A 23,793-nucleotide genomic window follows, 5' to 3' on the forward strand; every position below is an offset into this window, starting at 1 on the left:
TAACCAAACTTATGCTGACCAGAAACCCAGTCAGATCTGATGATTCATGCAAGAAATTTCCTCACAATTTTTCATCTTAACCTATACATCTTATCTGAAAAGTGATCTTGTATTGGTCAATCAGTTATTGTTTCCATGTTTCTTTGATGGTTCACAGACACTTGAGGGGAGTGGGACACCTCTCTTTCTGACTTCAAAGAATTGCACCTGTTTGATCTTCTCTCTTCTCCCACTTGAAAAATCCATAATTCTTCCTCCAATTAAAACTCAGATTGTCTAATTTTGTATTTATAGTTAATTGTTTTTTAATTGATTTGTATTAGATTAATTGATTTAATGTATAAAAATCTGTCCCCTTATATATTTGGGGTTCAATGCCAAACCTGAGGAGGATGACTGATCCCAATTTGTTATGCAATTGACAAGCATTGTTTAATAAATCACTATGCTAGGCAACTTGAACTTTTGTTTCTTTAATCATTTCATTTTTCACCCTCTACAGTTTTTGGCAGAGTCAACCAAGTTGAGTCAGGACTCTGATCCCTAGGGCTTACAGCCTTTCAGAAAAGTTTCCTAGAGTACTCTGGTAAATCTTCCACCAAGAGACATTTTCATAGAAAATATCCCAATGTTCAGACTCCAGTTCTCAATCCATATTTCTTCCAAGTTAAGGTTTAGGTTCAAATTTAGGATTAGCATTTCCTTCAAAAGAGAGGGAGTTTAGAATTAGGTTTTCCCTGGAATATAGATAGTATCTTCCTTAGGTCTCTCATATTTAATTTGGGTATTTATAATAGTCAAAATGACTAGACACTCAAAGTTGTTCTTAAAACAATAATGCTGTTACTTTATACAACACTGTCTTGGCTCTGTTCGTTTCACTCTTCACTGTTTCATGCAAATCTATTCATGTTTTTCCTAAGAGCATCAAGCTCATTATTTCTTATAGTACAGTAATATTCTATCACAATCATATGCCACAAACCGTTCAGTCATTCCTTAATTGACAGACATTCACTCAATTGCCAGTCCTTTGCCACCATTTTTTTTCACATCTCCCCCCACCAATATTTGTCACATATTTACTTGTAATCTCTAAGGGGGATAGGGAGAGAAGAAAAAGAAGGGAAAAAAATAAAGCTATATGACAATTTTATATGTGTGTATATGTATGTAGGTATATATAAGGAATAGCAAGTTATACATAATAGATTTTCAGTTTCATGTGCAATCATTTTTTTTGTTATTGTCCTGCTATGTTATGGAAATGCTTGTTTTATTTTTTAAATTTGGAATAAAATAAATTTCTTAAGTTTGTAATAAAATAAATAAATGAAATAAAATAAAGAATTAGATTTTTCCCAGGAGACAAGAAGTTTAGGATTAGGCTCTCCAAAAGGGTTAGGGACAATGAAGTTAAGGATTAGGTTTTCCTCCAGGGTAGGGAAATTTGGGAAATTTAGGAAATAGTGCAAAATTGAATTATGTGGTATTTGACATAAATCTGAAAAGGATTCAGTTGATCATTTTTGGCCCTAATTCAACTTTTTTTATTATTGAAAACTGAAAAAAAAGTAGGGCTAGCAAGTATGTGTTTGTATTATCATTTAGTCTGTGTTTTTGTTTCTTTGTAAAATGTAAGAAAACCTTTTTCTTGTGTCATGTTTAGTGTTGTTTATACATTATGCAACCTTGAACATTTTCTAAAGGAAAAATGCAGAAAGCCAGAAAAACTTCTAAAATGCTGCAGCCAAGAATCTATTAATTTGGAGAAGATTAATAAAATTTCATAGTTTCCTACTTGTTAAAGTGATGACAAACTCTTTGTCCCAGTAAGCAGGACTAACTCCCACTTTAGTTTTCAGCAGGAGATTAGTTTATAAAGGAAAAAAAGCAATAAAATCTGTGAGATACTGTCTCTCTGTCATTTCAGCCTTGGATATGCTGGGATTACAGAGATTTCAGATAGTCAAAGAAAGGAAAACTTTTTTAGGTTTGTAGGAATACTAAAAATACACTGTTTGGGAGGTTTGGAGATTAATCATTAAGAAGTTTTTATAGTAATAATTTCAAGATTGTAAGGGAGATTTCCTGGGACCTTTGGCAATTGCAGGAATTCATGTCCTTCTGAAATATTTTAGTGAGTTTTGAGATACCACTCTGCAGAATTTGTTTTAAGGAAAGATAAGAATTAAATTATGCAAAAGTTTTAGGGGTAAAAAGCACTTAAATCAACTGAAAATGGATAGACCTATTGTTTTAACTGTAATAAAGGGAGGCAACTAGTTTGAAAGTAATTCCAGAGTGAAAAAAAAAAAAATACTTGTGGTTTGCATTTTATGGCTGCCTTTTGTTAACCCTTCCTTGACCATGAAAGATTATTTAAATTAGGAGCAATTTTAAAATGAGTAGAATTTAATTAAAGAATGAAAAGTGTGATTTAAACTAGAAAGATGCCTGGGAAGAGAGACCAATGACTGGGCCCAGGTACTGTTATAGACAACAGAATAGGTATTCACAATAATAGGAGTGGAGAGATGACCAAGAACCAAGAATGTCTTTTAGGAAGGCTGAAATATACCTTTTTTTTCAATTTTAATTAATTTTTTTATTTTTAGTTTTCAACATTCACTTCCACAAGATTTTGTGTTCAAAATTTTCTCCCCATCTTGTCCCTCCCCCCACTCCAAGATGGCATGCATTCTGAATACCCCTTCTCCTAATCTGCCTTCCTTTCTATCTCTCCCCCCCCTTCTCTTATCCCTTTCCCCTTCAATTTTCCTGTAGGGCAGGATAGATTTCTATACGCGATTTCCTGTATATCTTATTTTCAAGTTGCATGTGAAAACAATTCTTTTAATATGTGTTTTTAAAACTTTGGGTTCCAGATTTTCTCCCTTCCTCCTTCCCCACTCACCCTCATTGAAAAGGCAAGCAACTCAATACAGGTTATACATGTGCAGCCATGCAAAACACTTCCATAGTAGTCATGTTGTGAAAAACTAAGTACATTTCCCTTCATCCTATCCCACCCCCCATTTATTCTATTCTCTCTTTTGAACCTGTCCCTCCTTAGAAATGCTTGCTTCTGATTATCCCCTCTCCCGATTTGCCCTCCCCTCTATCCTTTTTCTACTCTCTTGTCCCCTTTCCCCCTATTTTCCTGAGGGCAAGATAGATTTCCATACCCAATTGAGTGTGTATGTTATTATCTCCTTAAGCCAAATCTGATGAGAATAAGATTCACTCATTCCCCCTCACTTTCCCCCATTTCCCCTCCACTGTAATAGTCTTTTCTTATCTGTTTTATGTTAAATAATTTACCCCATTCTACCTCTCCCTTTCTCCTTCTCCCAGTATAATCCTCTCTCACCTCTTAATTTTATTCCCCCAAAAATCATCCCTTCATCTTCAACTCACCCTGTGCCCTCTATCTATCTATCTATCTATCTATCTATCTATATATGTATGTATATAAATACATATATATAATTTTTCCCTCCAACTACTCTAATACTGATAAAGGACTCATGAGTTATAAATATCATTTTTCCATGCAGAATGTAAGCAGTTCAACCTTAATAAGTCTCTTATGATTTCTCTTTCCTGTTTACCTCTTTATGTTTCTCTTGCATCTTATATATGAAAGTCAAAGTTTCTGTTCAGCTCTGGTCTTTTCATCAAGAATGTTTGAAAGTTCTCTATTTTACTGAATGTACAATTTTTACCCTGATGGATTATGCTCAGTTTTGCTGGTAGGTGATTCTTGGTTGTAATCTTATCTCCTTTGTCCTCCTGAATATTACATTCCATGCCCTGTGGTCCCTTAATATAGAAGCTGCTAAATCTTGTGTTATCCTGATTGCGTTTCCACAATACTTGAATTGTTTCCTTCTGGCTGCTAGCAATATTTTCTCCTTGACCTGGGAACTCTGGAATTTGGCTACAGTATTCCTAGGAGTTTTCCTTTGGAGATCTCTTTTAGGAGGTGATTGGTGGATTCTTTCAATTTCTATTTTGCTCTCTGGTTCTAAAATATCAGGGCAGTTTTCCTTGATAATTTCTTGAAAGATGATGTCTAGACTCCTTTTTTGATCATGGCTTTCAGGTAGTCCAATAATTTTAAAATTCTCTCCCCTGGATCTATTTTCCAGGTTAGTTGTTTTTCCAATGAGATATTTCACATTTTTTTTCTATATTTTCATTCTTTTGGATTTGTTTTACAAATATCTTGATTTCTCATAAAGTCACTAGCTTCCAATTTATCCATCTTAATTTTTAAGGAAGTATTTTCTTCAGTAAGCTTTTGGACTTCCTTTTCTATTTGGCCAATTTTGCTTTTTAAGGCATTCTTCTCCTCATTGGCTTTTTGGACCTCTTTTGCCATTTGGGTTAGGCTATTTTTTAAGGTGTTATTTTCTTCAGTATTTTTTTAGACCTTCTGTAGCAAGCTGTTGACTTGTTTTTCGTGATTTTCTTGCATCACTCTCAATTTTTCCTTTCCTTCTCTTACTTGCTTCTTAAAATCCTTTTTGAACTCTTCCATGGCCTGGGACCAATTCATATTTTTTCTTGCAGGTTTTGCATGTAGGAGCTTTGACTGTGTGGTCTTCTTCTGGTAGTATGTTTCCATCTTCTTTGTAACCAAAGAAAGATTCTATAGTCTGACTCTTTTTTCACTGCTTGCCCATGATCCCAGCCAATTACTTGAATTATAAACTATTTGTTAAGGTAGGAGTCTGCTTCCAGTGTGGAGAATGTACCATCCCAACCTTCAGGGGTTTTGTGCAGATGTTTTCAGAGATACTTCTTTGGATCTGAAAATTTTCAGTTCTTCCAAGGTGCTATGATCAAGGGCGAGGTATTTACTCCTTTCCTGGCCTGTGCTCTGGTCTGAGTGACTACAAGCACTATTTTCTGTCTTGGAACTATGAGGAAGATTCTCTCTCCACAGCCACTACAAGTTCCACCATGCCAACACTCCTCCTTGCCCCAGGACAGTCACCCAGAACCGTGGCCCAGATCCAAGCACAGGCAAAGCAAGAGAATCCTGCACCACCAGAGAGATTCCTGCAATCCCCTTCTGATCAGGCATTTGATTCCTCCTCAGTCTGTGGGTCAGAAGCTCTGGAGGCAGCCACCACCCCAGGGTCATGCTCTGGGATTGGGGGCTGGGACTGTGCTTCTCTCTGTCACCGCAGACACAGACTTTTCCTACTGACCTTCTAAGTTGTCTTTGGCATTCATGGGTTGAGAAGTCTAGAAACTGCCACAGCTGCCTGAGATTCAGTCCTCTGCTCCAGGTTCGTTGAGGCCTGTGCACCCACGCCAAACTGCACTCCTCTCCCAACCCAGTGCGATATACCTTTCTTATCAACCATTCATTGTGTCTTTGGCTGGAAATTTGTTTCACTCTGTCTTTTTATGGGTTCTGCTGCTTTAGAATTTGTTTAGAGCCATTTTTACAGGTATTTGGAGGGGTTTGGGGGAGAGCTCAAGCAAGTCACTGTTTTTCCTCCCTAAAGTATAACTTTCAAAGCTTCAAATAACAGAATTAATTGTTTAGGCAAATCAGAAGCAAGTTTACCAAAGAAACTATTAATTCATAAGATCTTTATTTTTCTCAGTTTCTTTCGGGAAAGAGGAAAATAATAATGATACCCATGTCCCAGGTTTGTTGTGAGGATCAAAATGACAGAATGATTTGAAATGCTTTACACAATGACTGGCATATTGTAAGCACTATATAAACATTGACTGTTGTCATTATTATCATTTCTTTAATTGGATTTAATTGTTCCATATTTGTTAACTCTACATCAAGTTTTAGATGTCATTAGTAAAAATTATCAAAAGGTGGTAAAATTAATAATTTTCTCTGTAAGGCAATTCAGAAATACATTTGACTGAACTGAAGTCATCTGATTGGTAATAAGTTTTGTTTCATGTTTTAAATCCATGATATTTTGTATGCTGTTATTATATTTCTAAATTCTTTCATATTATTAAATTTAGGAAATTGTTGCATCAGAAATGCTGTTAGAAAAACAACTCTTTTTATCTGGATGCTGTTAGGTTATGAATTGAGCTCTGAAAAGAATGTGATAAAATGGATGTTTAAAATCTGTTGAATATTTGGTGGGGTATATTTTGTTTTAAAAAATAATAATAAGCTTATGATAACAAAGATTGAATTTTCATTGGAAAATTTTTGCTTTTCATTTATAAAAATTAGGAAAATGTATGAGGTCATTTAAAGATATAATTTCAGTACATTAATATGAGTCAACTATTGTGTATTTTCTGTATGTATGAAACTCCAGAATGTGGTTAGTTTTAATTTACAAGTAGAACTTTAATGAAAAGTAACTGTTAGAGAAACATGATAGAAGTTAATAGTATTCAAGCTTTAAGCTGTGCTATTTGAGGTAAAAATTTCTTGGGACTATGATCCACTATTGTTTCAAGTTTTGATTACAGGGTTGCCTGTCTGAATTGTCATGAAGCCACTAGTAGAAAATGCCATGTGCTGCAGTTTGAGAACTGCTATAACTATATGTCTGTCTCTGAGAAAAGGGGAGGAAACCTAGCCATGGCATAAGATATAATTCTCTTGATCAGTTTCCCCATTGTGCTATTTCCTTTCTGAACAGGAAATTTCCTTACCTGATTAATCCTGAACCTGGTTTTTTATACCCTATGATTATGTGATTGGTTATCAAATATGATTCATCTCTAGAATCAAACAGAGCTAAGGGAGTTTTTTCCATGTTACACTATATGTCAGATTCTTGAGGCAAGAGTCTTGATATTCTTATAACTACGTACATCATTTTCCTCTCAAATCATATTTCTGTAATCAAGCCAAGTAAGCAGTAGAAGTTTGTAAGTACAATACTAAAATCATTAAGCAATAGATCGAAATCAGAACATCTATGATCTACATAATATGATGCAAGTATGAAAAAGATGTTAAAATTGCAGTCTGCATTTGTGGTCAGATTATAATATGAAAATGATATCCTCCTAAAGGGATGATTAGACAAAGTAATATGACAAAGATGTAATGTGAATGTTTTCTTTGGAGTAATGAATCTTGGAGTAATAAATGAAGTAGTAAATATTAAGAAAGGAATAGGATTAGACCTTTCTCTGAGAACTATATACATATGTATATGATTGACTTCCAAATGTATGTAGTATAAAAATTCTTGCTTAGATTATGTTTTATAATAAGTTCTTAAAATTGGATTAAATATTTTACATATAAAATATATTAATAATTGTATAGAAATTGAAATTATTTTCCAATTTTAAAGTATCTATCTCATAATATTAAGAGACAGAAGAATTCATTTTACGGTTAGACCCTCATAATTTTTTTAAAAAGATTCTTATATCAGGTATAGTTTGTAGGTATAGATAAAAACAAGTAGTATATAAAAACTGAAATTCTCTTAATTTTCAGGTGAATTATGGGCTCTTAATTGATGTTTTCTTATAACTTTGTTGTCAATAGGATAATAAACATAAGGCTTGAGCTGGTTTTGAAGTAGTTATTGAAAAAACAAATTTAAGAGATTGTATTAATTTGTTACTGGCAGATTTTTTAACTGGCAGATTAATTTTAACAATTAATATTGTTACTGGCAGATTTTAACAAAATTATCTAGGAATTTCTCCAAGTGATTTGGAACCAGAGAAACAAAGCCTCCTTTAAAGCTGTCCTGAGAAGGAGTCTTATTCTAGAATGTCTACATCTATTACTATTAAGTTTATTAATTTCCCTTAATAAAAAGATTTGTCTTGTAAAACTTGGACTCAGTCAAAAGGCTGTACCCAAGGATCCAGAAGGCCACAAGTGACCTTGAAGCCACAGGTTCCCCACCCCTTATCAAAGAGAAGATATTTTCAAGGACTAGATAACTACATGGAACATCTGAGATTCAAGACAATAATAAAATGATTAAATGGACATTGGGAATGGGTTATTAGGATACAAGGAGACTTGATATTTAATATTGATTATCATCATTGTGTTGTTTTGGCCTTTTCTTTCATTTTGTTTATGCTGAGTTTTCTTGGTTACCTTGGTGACATGTAAATCTCTCCTCTCAAAATTAGTCCATTGTGAACCCTCTACATAGTTTGATCTGTAACCTGATTTACAGAAATTTGATTATGAATATAAGAAATATAGGTGTAGCTTATAGATAAGCAATCCATGGGGGAAGACTGGCCCCCTCCTTTATGAATCAAAAGGGAAAATTGAGGGAATTAAAACAGCAAATGATAGTGGGAATTGACTGAAACACACCAACTCCATCTTGTGACTAGTTTTGGCTCTAGCTTAGTTCTCCTTCTGTTCAATTATGGGTCTAGTCCAATTTCTGTCTCGTGAGAAAATTTTATTCAGTTGTGAGAATTGTGAGAATACCTTATTGCATTGTTTGATTCTAACCCTGTATGGCTGGGAAGCTGGACTACCTCTCCCTGCTGTTAACAGCCCTTCACTAAAGGCCTAGATTATGCTAATAGAAACCCAGTCAGATCTGACAATTCATAGGAGGAATTTTCTCACAATTGTGCATCTCAGGTAACCCATATATCTTATCTGAAAGCTGGCCCTGTACTAGTCAATTAGTTATTGTTTCCATGTTTTTTTTTGATGGAATACAGACACCTGGGGAGAGAGGAGGGGACATTTCTTTTTCTGATTTCAGGGAATTGCACCTGTTTGCTCATCACCATCATCACCCACCTACCCCATCCCCACCCTAACTTGGAAAATCCCAAATCCTTCTTCTAATTAAAAATCAGATTGCCTAATTTTGTATCCTAGTTCATTGTTTTCTTTGATCTTATGTGATTGTCTTAATGCATAAAATCTGTCTCTTCTTGTATTTAGGATCCCATGCCAAAACAGAGGAAGGTGACTGATACCTATTTATTATGCAATTGGTATGCATTGCTTAACAAATCAATATCTTAGGAAGTTCAAACCTTTGTTTTCCTCAGCCATTTCATCTTTTATCTGCCACATAGGATAGCTTAAGCATGATATTTCTGCTCCAAAATATATCATTCTTTTCTTTTTTTCTATAATAATATATTTATGTATTTTTAAAGGTATGTTTGCTTTTCTCTTTCCTTGTTAGAAATTTTATTACTTTAGAAGCTGAAGGCCCTCTAAGGAAAATTTATTTCCAAATCTAAACACACACACACACACACACATTTGTGTGTGTTAGTCATGCCTCAACATTCAGAGTTTTGGTTATTTATGAGTTGACCAATGATAATTAAATGGGAATTTTTAAAGATTTGAAGAGTGCTACAGAAAAGCACAGACAATGCATGTATGTAAAGAAAACAAAAAAATAAGTCATAAATGCATAAATACTATGTTATTAATCTAGTTTACATTTACTATCATAAGTATTCTTAAGTATCTATTATTCACAGTTAAATTTTATTAAAAGTTTCAATGTGCTAAAGAACTATGAGCTACACATTTCCTTTGTGAATGCCTCCTCTTTGTCTCTCTACCATCAAGACTCAGTCACATGTTTTTTCCAGCAATGATCATTGTCTCTTGTGTTTTTCATAAGAGAAGAGAATTCGTTAAGCAGTTGCTGCTGCTGCACTGGTGTTTGCAAAAGTTGCATAGTGTATGAAGTACCAATCTCTGTCATATAGAAACTGTAACTTTTTTATGGGTGCAGTGTATTGTTTTACTGTATGTGTTGTATGTGTTAAATAAATGTGATCAGAATGATTAAAAACAAAATTTTGGGGTGGGGCCTAGAGTTATTCATGCTTTTTCACATTCACAAGGGTCCTCTTGTGCCTGCAACCACCACCAATGTTGAGAAACAACTGTAAGCATTGATTAATTCCTTTAAATAAATAGAAGCCTAAGGTTATAACATTGGCAATATCAAAGGGGCATCATAAATTACCACTCCATATCTACTTTCTTATCTTTAAAATTCTTATGAATATAAACCACATACATATTAAAATTATTTTTGATGAAAATATAAGAAGGAGTATTTTGTGGATAATTTTCTATATGTAATAGGCCCTATCTTTATAGCCACAGAATCAATTGAAAGATGTAAAGAATGTAGAATCCAACTGTTTTTCATTTGTTGATAACACCAAAGTGTCTCTTTCTTGAATCAAGAGTAAATACATGCTTAAAGTTTCTTTTCCAATAAAGCAACTCCCTTAATCATATAATATTCAGTCACTGAGATGTAAGAAGCCACTCCCTACAAATGATAAAATACTTCAGATAGTCTTGTTCAAAGGTGGTGATTGTGGGGCAGCTAGGTGATGCAGTGGATAGAGCTTTGACCTTGGAGTCAGGAGGACCTAAGTTCAAATCTGGCCTCAGACACTTGTAACTTACTAGCTGTGTGACCCCCAAGTTACTTACCCCCTATTGCCTTACCAAAAAAAAAGCAAAAACAAAGATGATGATTATGTTGATTATTTCAAGCCTCAGTGCAATCTGTGACCATTCAAACACTAAACATCTGAAGAATGCCTATTGTAGATATAATGATGTTCAATTGAATGGGTAATCCATTGAGTTAGTTTATCAAGACATATATATATAGTGAAGTCAATGAAGACAGACAAGGAGCTGGGCCTTTAATTGAATAGGAGGAAGAGAGTGAGTGGAATAGATAACAGCACTTGGGAAATTGTACAGCACTTTCAATGACTGCAATCTGTTCCCTAACACAGAAATCTACATTTTTCAGCACCAAATATTCTTCTAACAACTGTGTCTATGGATCATGGAACTGTATAATCATCAAGAATTAAAATTATTTATGACCCAAAAGGCAATAGAAAGATAAACAAATGGTGTAAATAGGCTACAGAATTGGTTTAAAAGATATTCTCTACATCCATCTCCAAAACATGCTGCTTTTACTTTGGGTCTTCTCTTCATCTTATCATAGCCTAGCTTCTATATCCTGGGACACTGGATTTTGATAAATGTACTTTCACCTGATGTAGCCCAAAGCCAAGTCATCACAACACTTCCTGGACATCTTCAAATCATGTTACAATTCACTCTAGTCTTCTTCTTCTTCCTCCTATTGGAACTTGGATTCTGACCCCCAAGAACCTGAGTTCTGATTCATGAGTTTTCACCTTATCTTACTGGAACCAGATCATTACACCAGTTGATGGCCATCTGCAAAGCATGCTGTTTCACCATCCTCTCTCATACCCTTTCCAACTAATAAGTTCCATGAGGATAGGGGCTATCGTTTTTACTTATGTTTGTATCCCCAGAACTTAGCACAATTCCTGGCAATAGTAAACAATTAATAACTTTAAAATTCATCTATTAATTAGTTATCAATTATTAATTAGTATAATAGGAAAAAAGAAAGAAATCCCAGTCATGTAATAAGAATGGGAAACAACATATGTACAACTCAAGCATTATATTGATCTCGTGAAATATTAAAAGACTTGAAGAAAAGCTTCTAGCATGTTGAGTAATGTCTTTATAGAAGACTTATGAAAAGACTTAAACAAGAGTCACATCAAATAGGAAGAAATGAGTGAATTTTAATCAGCAATATTGGAAAGAGGGCCCATTTCAATGAAATCACATGTCTATTGATAAAGAATGAAGCATATGCAAATGATTAGTGTTCTGTGCCCAAGGCTGAACCCTTGAAGTTCTGGCCTTATACAAACTTTGAAGATAGCACTTCCCAAGAACTTTCCTTAGTTCTACAGAAAGCCCTTGAGGCAAGATATTTGGGGTCCAGAAGAACATATGCATTTCCCATTTGCCTCTGACTTTTGTCGGCCTGTATGAACTTAGACAAGGATAAAGACTCTGCAGCCCACTACCAGTATGCAAGTTTGCTTTTAGCTCTGTTCTGTCTTTGAAAAGGGACCAAGTCCCAATCTAATATTGAGGAAGTTCAATACAAAGGGTGGCTCCACCCTCTAAATTCCAAGATCATTCCCTACTTCAAGGGATATCTTCTCCCTAAGAAGATACAACTAAAATTCCCAAGCAAGGACCATCCCCATTCCCTTTCAGGGTAATCAGAGAATAATTTGGATTAACTTCCTTCCCTTTTTTACACTATTATCTTGAAGAATAGTGACAAGAGGGCTCATATGGGCCTGATGGAGTGACAGGGAGAAGCATTAGGGAATGATAAATATCACAAGTTACTGCCTTGCACTGGAGTGTAATGGGCAGCCAGTGGATGTTATAAAGGATAGAAGTATTTGAGAACAAAGTTCTGAAGGAAATTATGGATAAGGGGAATGGGAAAGAGTGGTGAGGATGCTAAATTTGGCCTCCATATGTTGGGCCAGGGCTAGATCTGAAACAGAGTATCATTAAAAATTCTAATGTAAGTTTTAGTTTCTGAGTCTTGGCTTGACTTATTCATATAAGTAATAGTTTACCAAAATGATGGAGAACAATTTAAAAAATTAACATTGGGTTATCATTTTCATTTGATTTGCAAAATGGAGTCCCTTTTGTTTGTAGGAAGGACTTTAATTTTGAGCAAAAGGTTAGCAGTGTTACGATGGGGGAAAATGACAAATACCCAAAAGATTGAATTTTTTTCACATTTATTAAGAGTGTTTTTAAGGAAATTAAAACTCTGAATTCTTAAAAAGGAAACTAAATTCTAAAAAAAAAAGAACTTATTTGGAAAAAGTAGCATTAATACCAGAAATATTGTGCCAGAAAGAAAAATAGGAGGAACTTTATTACAAAGCAAGTCAAGCAATATTTCACATTTATAAACCATTATGTAGAAATAATCTATAAATATTTCTGTTGAAAAATCAAGAAAAATCAGAAGGGGTTTTCAAGCAGAGGCTAACTGAAAATGCATTTTTCAGGAGTTTCAAGCTGCTAGCTTTATGAGCTAATATCTAATCTTGGAGTATTTAAAAAAATCAAATCCTTTTCATCACTGAAATTGCTAGGTTTTTCAGTCATTGCCTTCTTAGCCAAATTATTTAAACATACAGCAATATATGCTTCTGCCAAAAATAGAAATGAGAATCAAGGGTCATATTCTTTTCAGAAGACATAGATTTTACGTGCATTTGTAGTCAAAAGATTTTATTTTATTTTTTTGTTAACCCAAAACAGTTATGTTGCATGCTTGACTTAACCCTTGTGTTTAATCTGTAGGGTGCATTATCAGGGGTCTATTATAATCCCAATAGGAGCCAATTACCAAATCCATCTGTTGGATGCCTACCAATATGAAGCATGATGCAGTGAGAATGAGTGAAAATGATGCCCCATTTGACAGTGGAATCCATACATTCTTGTATAATGAGTCTAAACTAGCTACTCTTCTTGATGGCATGCTGATTTGGGAAACTCTTATATGTTTATTCAGTGGGAAAGAATTTAGAGGTCTTAGCTAATGCTTCACAGGTGCTAACAGGGTAGAATTTATTCTCTGAAAACACCAGGCAGAAGTAATTTGTAAATATTATAGGAATGTGCTATCCTTGTTTTAGCTTTAGCCCACAAACTTCTGATTCCATAAGAAAATTACCTAAGTCATCTCGAATGTTTCTTAGTTAGTCAATGTGAAGCATAGAGAAGAATCACAGAATCAAACTTGAAAATTTGAAGGGATATCAATGGCTATCTAATCCAATCCATATACCAAATGAATTGCCATTATGGTAGCCTAGAAAATAATCATACAATTCCTGATTGAAGGCTTTTTAGGTGAAAGAAACTCGTCATCTCCCCAGGCAATCCATTCTACTTTGAGGCATTCTAATTGTTAGGGAGGTTTTTTTTTGTTTTGTTTTGTTATGTTTTGTTTTCTGACATCAAGTTCAATTGATTTACTTTCCAGCTTCTAGACATTGCCCACCAGAGCCAAAGGGAACAAGTCTAGTCACTTTTCAACACAACAACCTTCAAGTACTTGAAGATAAATGTTGTGTCCCCCATGAGCCTATTCTTTTACATGCTAAGTATGTGTAATTCCTTTCACTAATTCTCACACGACATTTAATCAAGGCCCTTAACCATCGTGGTTACCCTCTAGCTAGATGGATCACATGGATCACAGAAATGAATGCCATACTCATGATGAAGCCCACTGAGGACAGAAAGCAGTTGGATGATCACCTCTTGATTCTTAGAAGCAATTCCTGTCAATCCATATGATTAGACTAATATGCAGTGCAAATATTTAACTTATTTTTGGCTGCCTTATCAGTCTATTGATTCATATTAAATTTTAAGGGCTGTAAATTCTCTAGATCTTTTTCAGAACAACTTCTATCTAACTATGCCTTAATCACATTTTACTCATGATGTTGCTTTTGTTTTCCCCAGGTATAAAACTTTACATTTATCCCTATTTAATTTAATTTTATTATCTTTAACCCAATGTTATAGGATCTCTCTCTAAAGAATTTGGTTAAATAATACATACAGGAAAAGACAAATTAATGAAGAATGCCTATTATCGGATGGACTGATTGTCCAAACAATGATATCCAGTCAAATGGAAAACTTATATAATATACACCAACATCCACAGACACATAGACACATATGCATGTGTATGTAATCTGGGAAGAAAATCACAAGTGGATAATAGGAACTTTAGCTTGGCCTACAGGAAGAGAAAAGGCTGGATTAGATTTTAGAAATTATACAAATATTTTAATTATTTCAATATCTCCCTGAAACTAAAGCCAATGTTTTCAAAAGAAATATTCTTCAATGATGTTGTATTGCTGTAATTCACAGAATAAAATAGGATATGATGAATTGGAGTTGAGTATCATACAAAGGGCAATGGAGAGGCTTATGAGGGAGAGAACAGACTGAGGAATTAAGCAGATGGTAGAAATGAGAAATGTATGACTGGTGGGAGGGGGAAATGAATGGTTCACTTAGTGAGAGAAAGGGAAGACTGATGGATAGCCTCTCTGTTTTCTTGGTATTACCACAAATTTTAAGCCTAGCAAGAGCCAATGTTTTCATCTTCCAACAATCAACTTAACAAAATTAACAAAAAAATCATCACCTAAAGGCTGACCACCAAGTGGGATTTACTGTATTATACCATATGAAATCATGAAATTTCTTCTGCTAAGTCATGCTGGTGGTAAGGAGGGGAAGGAGGTGAGAGGTAAAGTGGTATTCTAATTGATAGGAGTATCTACACTGATGAAATTACTAATTAGTTGAAGTATACCTTTTCCCACTAAATTTCATCCCTCATTTATTTCTTAAATAAATCTTGATTTTCCTTATCTACTTTGATTTTCAGAAAACCATGGGCTCTGATTCCTAGTTTGGCAGCTGGTTATCACTTGTAACTCTTTACTACTCTTGGCATTAACTAGGAATTTGACTAATACAGATATATTCAAATCACCAGCTATTCCTTGGCTCTAACTAACCATGTGTCACATGTTTTAGTATAAAAAATTAATTCTTTCTAGAAAACACCCAGAAATGCCTTAAGTCACCTCTCACTACATCCACAATTCCTGCATCATTCACATTTCAGATTAAAAAAAAAAAACTTTTACTAATTCATTCAGTCTTTTTCAAACTTATTCTTCCACTTCTCTAGAACTGACTATTCATTGAATACTTACATCTATGCAGGATGAGGAAATCAGAAAGGAACTCTTGAATTAAGGAGGTGATACCTGACTTAAGAAGTCCTGCAAAGACAATCCCACTACAGACTATTCCAAGGGAAGAAACTAGAATGTGTTTTTCATTTTCTCCTGATGGTGGAGATCTGGAAACTTCAAATACTAGGAAGTTTTTTTAAAAAGTACACAGATGAAGAGTCTACAATATACCTGCTTGATAGGGGTAATACCAGGGAGAAAGAGGCCCCAAGGAGGAATGGAACAGAAAAAGGAAGGGCAGAGGAAGAACAGAAAGATCAGAAAGCTTTAGATTATTTCAGTGATAAAGAGGCTAGAAAATGAATGTTTAATGATTCATAAAGGGATGACACAGAGGAGACAGAGGATTACAAAACAGTTCAGGAAGTCTGTCTTGGCTGATCAGGGTGAAAATTTTGCTGCTGAATCTCACCAGAATGTTGAGGAGGAAAGAAACAAGTACAAATCTAAAGTTTCACTCAAGGGCAATAGAGAAAGTGATGAATTTAGAGAAGAGAAGAATTATAAATTTACTATAAAAGATAAGCACAAAGAAGATGACAAAAGTTCTGAAAGAGTAATGGTGAAGAAAGAAACTCATTCACCTGAGCAGGTAAAGTCTGAAAAGCTCAAACAACTCTTTGGTTACAGTCCCCCTCTACACAAGAATCTGGAGGTGAGAGAAAAGTCTACCTTCAGAGAGGAGAGCCCACTTAGGATCAAAATTTTAGCCAGTGATTCTTATCACCCTGAAGCCAAACTCAAAATGGCACCTCTACCACTTGATGATTCCAACAGACCTGTTTCCTTGACTAAGGACAGGCTGCTTGCTAGTGTACTTGTCTATTCTGTCAAGAAACAATGAAAATTCTGATCCATTTTTGACCTCATTAAGTTGCCACAGGCCAAAAATGGCACTTCAGAGTCATTTATTCAGAACATTGTATCCTCGGTTCATCATGTTAAAGAGCAATACTTCAGATCAGCTGCAATGACCCTAAATGAAAGGTTCACTTCATATAAGAAGGCTACTGAAGAACATTGCACCCAGCAAAAAAGCCCAGAAATACACAGGAGAATTGATATTTCTCCTAGTGTCCCCAGAAGCATACCTGCTTATCAGGATAAGAGAGAGTTTTTAAAGAAGAAAATAAAAGGGGAGATAAAAAAAATTAAGATGTTGATTCTGTGATCTTTGACATGACATTGACCACTGTAGAAAAGAAGGATTAAAGAACAGGGTGATTCCAAGGGCTCCAGGGAATCCAGTGGATCCAGAAAGCAAGAAAAAAAATGCCCAAAGATTACAAAGAATACAAATCTTACAAAGATGACATTAAAAATAAAAGCAAAGAGCAAAACTATTCTTGATCTTCATCCTCTTCATCATCCTTTTCCTCAGCAAGCTCTCAAGAAGAAAAAGAAAGTAAGAAGGAAAGAGAAAAAGAGTTTAAAACCCACCATGAACCAAAAGAATATTCAGGTTTTCCAGGAGTCAGTGGAGCCAGAGGAACTTTTTTTGTGAATTAGAGGCAAAGGAAGAGCCAGAGGAGTTTTTCTAGGACAAATACTGGTCCCAACAACTCAAATACTACTTTCTAAAAGGTACAAAAGGAAGAGGAATGGGATCCAAAATAGACTCCAAAGTTGAATCAATAAGGCTGAAAAATGTCAAATTACTAGAATTTATATTATAATGTTAACACAATTTCTCCAAGCCACTAAAATGTGAAAAAAAAAGATGTTCAGCCTTCCAAAAGAATAAAATGGCCTTTACTGACTTACTATGTTAATTATGGGCAACTTTTGATGACCTTGACTTTTAAAGTTTAAAAACACTCATATTTTTGATTCACAGACTGAAAGGTAATCACCCAATCAAGAGGACTGGTTAAGACTTATAAAGGGGACTTTCAAAGGACTCTTTTCACAACTAATGGGTTGCTACTGGAGAATTTCCAAGGTGCTATCATAGAGACCACACATTGCTAAACCAAGATGAAGCTTTGCGTGTGAGACCTCTAACCAGGTTTTCCTTTCATACAACACTCTACAATTATTGATATTTGTTTCATGCTGTTTAACCTGTTTCCAAGAAGTTTTTTTTTTTACTCTATTCATTTGGTAGAACTATTTCTTGGAATTTCCCTTGACTTAGGGCAACTGACTCATAAACTTTCTAGTTGATGCCTATTTTCTCTGCTGCACTAAGATCTAAGTCTGTTTCTTAATTCTCCCCCCAACTAACTTTACTATTTTCATCTCTTCTATGTCTTTTTTTAAATATGAGTCCATATTATTCAGTTTCTTCCAGATAACACCTTTGTTATTTATATTCATTAAATATAATTGAATTATACACTATTATATATTTTATTGTACTCAGGATTGCTTTTAATTTTTAAGATATTCATTAATCTCTTTTTATATTATGAATTGAACATAATTTCAACTTATGTTCATTTCAATCTTATAAATTGAAGAAATATTTAGTTGTCATTTAATTTATTTCCTTTGTTTATAAATGAGGATACTGAGTGGTATAGGAGAAAACACACACATGCATACACATATTTACAAACACACACACACACAAATATACACACACACTCTGGATTTAGAGTCACAGATCTTAGTTTGAATCCCAGTTCTTCCATTTTCTACCTCTGTGACATTGGTTAGTTTATTTGCCTTCTCAGTTTCCTGATCAAATGAATAGGTTTGAGAAGGCATCTAATATCCTTTCCAACACCTACACTGTGATCTTATGATTCTATTAAATGACTTACAGAAGGTCACAGAGACTTAATAGAGTCAAAACTAGTACCCAGGACTTAATGTTCCTTCTATATACCACAAGAAAATCATTGACAATTTCACTGTGGCTCCATACTAGTGAACACAAAAAAGTTTCAAAATTTGTATTCAAATATTACTTATACTTCATAAAGCATACACCATAGATATATTCTATAAACAAACACTTAATGATGAAAAGTTTGAATATGTTGAATGATAATTGAATATCTTATTGGTCTAAATTCTTCAGTAAAGGCGTTCTCTGATATCTTATGAATTAAAAGAGACCTTGTTGGAGACAATATGTCTTTCTTTCCCTTGGAGTTAATGAGTGTGTTATTGTTGGGACCCAAGCAGGCAATCAGGAAGTAGAATCCATGTATTTTGTCCTCATTTTCTTTTCATGTTCTAGCCTCTGTTTCAGTGGTTCCTCAAATTTGGTTCCTCTTACCCTTTGTTTTTCAGTAAGCATTTTACACAACTACTTCAATATGAAAGCAAACATTCTCAAATTTAAAATGGAATTTTTTGTACCATGCATACACAAAGATATAAACTAGAGAGGAGGAGGAAGAGAAAAAGAAGGAAGAAGAGGAGGAGGAGGAGGAAGAGGATTACAAAATAACACTGCTTTCTAGAAGGGTAGGCCAGAGGGCTCCAACCTCTGGCAGATCTTACAGAAAGAATTTCCAGTATGGACCTACATATATATGATACAAGACCCCCAGGTAAACTTAGGAAGGTTCATCATCTGATTTGCCTTGGGGTGTTGGATTTTTAAACCATGGAAACTCTTCAAGACTGTCTACCAAGTCTGTATTGACAAAGAGAGTCTTTAAACCAATGAAAGCATGTCTCATTGAAGTACAGAAATACATGAAAAAAATTAGTATTAATATCAGCTGTATCCCTAACCCTAATATAATGTCATTAAGATTGGATCTCACTTTTGTTCATTTTTATTGGCACTCTTCTCTTTGTGACCAGGAGAACACACCTTATGAAAATGGGGGAAAATCTTTATATGAACTAAATTTAAGAAATCTTTTCATAGAAAATATATTAATATATGATAATATTATACAGTTGTTATTCAGTACACTGAGATATATTTTGCCTTTCAAAGAGCTCTTATTGAAGAATGTGGCCTGGACTCAAAGGAAGTCAAATAAGGATGAATATAGCACATTTCTTTCTGACTTATCTACTTTTTGCCCTACTTAAAACATCATATGAGACATTTTTCAATTCAAATGTTCTCAGTTACATTTTCATATTAAAATTTTGATCTAACTACTACAGTGAGTAAATATTTGGTATCACACAACTTAGGAGGTTGTTTTGGTTTTTTTTTTTTGATAGTTCAATATTTATTTTTCACCTATCCCATTATGTTCTCCTGCTAGTAACATTAAGAAAAACTCCAATCTATCAAAACCTGTCTACCTCTGATGTAGATTTCGCATTTGTTTATTTCACCAGTTTGTACAGGACTGTGAATCATATCTGTATTCACATGAACTATGTGGTGAGAAAGTGCCAGCACTAACATCATTAATATAAGCATGAAAATATGAAAAGACAATTTTCTACTCCACAGGGGGGTAAAAAACCATTCTCTTTATATTCTGAAAATGTGCATTGTAATCTGAATGAGATAAGAATGCTGTAAAACAACATTCCTTCTTCCTCTTTCAATATTTGTCATGAGAAAAGTCATATTTGGTGTGTAAAAGAAAATCTGCTAACAAAAGAAATTGCAAGATACACATGCAATACCTAAGGTTCTGGTCTCTTAAATACAGAATGATGACCAAAATTCACAAGTTTGAATTTGAGTGTTTGTGTGTGTGGGTGTATGTAATCTATATTCTTATCATTTGTATCTAATTTTCCTTTCAAAGAGTTCCATTTTAGGAGTATGACCTACATTTAAATAAAACCTATATTTGAATCAGTATAGTATAGTGTAATACAGGATAATAAATAAGTAATCCTTATGCAAATGTGACCTTTTTACTTTAGCAGATACACTCCTACTTTTTCTTTGAATTCTGTGACATCAAACTATTTTTTGTCCTTTGCCTTTCTCTCTGTATACACTTTCTTTGCCTCTTTTTCTGGCAACCCTTCTCATTTTAAAAGCTATATGTACATGTAGTCATCCTTCTCCCACCTCATCCCACAATTCATACTTCTTGGTTAGCATTAGACCACTGATTTGTAAGAACTTGGAACTCATAGATAAAATAGCTTAGCTTTTTTTAATAATTATAATAGCTAGCACTATAGCATTTTAATGTTTGCAAAGAGTTTTGCAAACATTTTATTCACACAACAACCTTGGGAGATATGTACAATTATTAGCCCCAGATAAGGAGAATTAGGTAGAGGCTAAGTGATTTACCCAGGGTCACAGACCTAGTAAATATATGATACAGGATATAAACTTAGGTCTTCCTGACTCCAAGTTCAGCACTAATTCCACTAAACTACAGGGTTGCTTTTATGTAAACACTGTGAATTTTTAAAAAAATAGTCTTCACAGAATTCACAGACGGATTTGATCTCACAAATTCTATATGGTCCATAAATATTTTTGTATTATATAGGAAACAGCATTTTATAATATTCTAATACCTCAGTTCAATTTATTTTGGGTCCACATCTACAGAAGTGCCTGCTAATCTTTTTACACATTTAGTAAAAATCATAAGATCATGGCTTTCCAAGGCCTTCTACCAACCAATCAATCATCAATCAGCAAGTAATTATGAAGGACTTACTATGTGTCATATATTGTTCTAGGAGCTGAAGAGACAAAGATATTTTTTTAAATTAAATAATCCCTGCTCTAAAGAAGCTTACCATCTGTTGGCAGTGATCACATGTACATATAGGTGTTCATGTAAAGGTATACAATAAATATACAGTGATTACTGGGGTAGAGAATAAAAACATAATAATATACTAATAAATATTAATAAATACAACGTATTTAATAAATACAAGGAGGAGGAATATTAAAAGTTGTGACAGCATGGAAAAGCTTCTGATAGAAGTTGGAACTTGAGCTATAGTTTAAAGAAAATAAGGGAATCTATGAGACAGAAGTATGATAGCAGTACATTCCAGGAATGAAGGATGGCCCACCCATGCAAAAGCATGGATGTAGGATAGAGAACATCAGTTTGACTGTAGAGTGTATGAAGAGCTAACCCATGTAGTTCAACCCTTCATTTTACAGATGTAAAATCAGAGTCACTGGGCATCAGTAGTTGTGATGGAATCCATGTCCTTTAACCACAGAGACTAAATTCATTCCACTCAGTCAGAAGATATAAGTGCGAAGTAAAGGCATTCAATTAACTAGAATAGTAAAAAAAAAAATACAATTTCTCTCATAGTATTGGGAGACTCTCTTCAACAGATACAAAATGGGAAGATGTAAACGTTTTTGTAACATATGTGAAGAGACAAGTGGAGGGAAGCATGTATAACCAAAGCATATGTGAGGAGAAGCATACACATATAAAACAGATGTGACTAGGATGCATGTACAGTTGGTGAAATTCATGCCTCTTCTGTTACAGAACTTTTGATGTCATCTGGTGATATGATCTTATTGCTCCTGCCAGACCTGCTCCCCTCTGGTCTCCTGTAGACTGGAGCATCTACTGGACATCTTTCCTCTACTGGATGTGAAGTCCTTGCTGGCCATTGTTCTCTGATAGTCTCTTGAGACTGTTTATCATCATTATTCTTCTGGTCCCCTGGTTGTTGCTGGATGCTATCAGGCATGAGTCTACTAGGTTTTTCTTTGCGGAGCTTCCCTCTGCTTCTAGCTTCAGCTGGAGTCCTAAAATGAGATGCTACCTTTTATAACGGGATGAAGTGGGTGTAGTATGACTCTTACTTTAAAGCCACAAGACTTTCCTTTCTATAGCTCCTTCAGAAGGGGGCAAAACAAACAGTCATCGAATTGGGATCTAGGGACACATTTGTTGGGGGAGTAAAGTAGGGACTCTGCCTTTTTGTATATTTGTTTCCATCTGGGGAGTCTGTCTCTTTCAGAATCTTGACTAGAAAAGATTGTGATCTCCAGATGGAGAGCCCTTGCCTTAAACACCAAGTTCTTTGGGAAAAAGAGAAGACTCACTCTCAACTAATTAGGACCTTAAGACAAATCTATTTTTACTCTTTATTTTTCCTTTTTAATGAATATTTTATCTCCAAGAGAGATCCCAAATCCAGCTTATGACTGGACAATCTTTGTTGCACCCTGGTTAATTCCCCATTGTGAATTCTGTGCACACAAATTCATTTTAGGGGAACTCTGCCACAGAGACACCACAGAGTTGGATGGGTATCTTTTGCATTATATTTGGGTACCCAAAATTCTTTGCAAATGAATGTCATGAAAATCTAAGTTGGCAAAATTACACCCATGGGTTTAAAGTTATGTCTATTACCTCCTATATCATATTACTGACCTTTCATATGTAAATTCATTAGCAAGACCTCTTCAAATTTGTAATACACTTTACATAGACATTATCTAAAGCTTCTTCTGTGGTGTCTTTCCTTATACTTTCTTCTTCAGTAATTTCATGTGATAGTGTATAAAGTCCTTTATAAACCACAAATCACTATGTAAATGTCTTATCTTTTATTATTTTCTTATAATTTCACCTCTTTTGAAACACATTTCCAGCCCTGATACATTTCTAAAGTTCCACACCGATATTCCCCGCTTGGTCATGTCTTGCATACCTTGCTGATATTTCAAGTTCAGCATGTTCTATAATGGAGCCCTTAAGCTTTCCCCCAACCTCATCCATCCTTCAGACTTGGCTATTTATTGTTAGTAGTGCCAAAGTTATTCTAGTCACACAGACTCAAAAAATCAATGTTACCTTTGACTCCCTCTTCTTCCTTGCCCATATTTAATCTTTTGTCAAATCCTATGGATTCTGCATCAGTATCATCACTTGACATATTCCTACTTTCATTTCCTACTAGTATCAGCCTAGTGTAAGTCATCATTACTTCTAGACTCAACTATTACAACAATCTATGTACAATTTTCTCACTATCCAATTATTTTGACCATCAATTCATTTTTATACTGCTGCCAGATAAATCTAATTCATAGATCTGATGACTCTACTTTCATAAGTCTTGAATTGTTTGCCATTGTCTAGTGAATAGAATTTAAACACCTTAACAATATGTTTTCAGGTTTATCTTACATTATTCTGATTCACATGTCTTGTACTAGAGTCAAACCAGGCTGCTTACTATTCC

General features: G+C 34.5%; 1 pseudogene; it reads left to right on the forward strand.

Annotated features, from left to right (window-relative positions):
• LOC114048314 overlaps positions 1-17,346 on the forward strand; it is a 47,434-nt pseudogene extending 30,088 nt beyond the window's left edge.
• Positions 17,347-23,793: the final 6,447 nt, after the last annotated feature.

The sequence above is a fragment of the Vombatus ursinus genome, unplaced genomic scaffold (assembly GCF_900497805.2).
Source record: "Vombatus ursinus unplaced genomic scaffold, bare-nosed wombat genome assembly UNPS02014792.1, whole genome shotgun sequence".
Taxonomy (NCBI): domain Eukaryota; kingdom Metazoa; phylum Chordata; class Mammalia; order Diprotodontia; family Vombatidae; genus Vombatus; species Vombatus ursinus.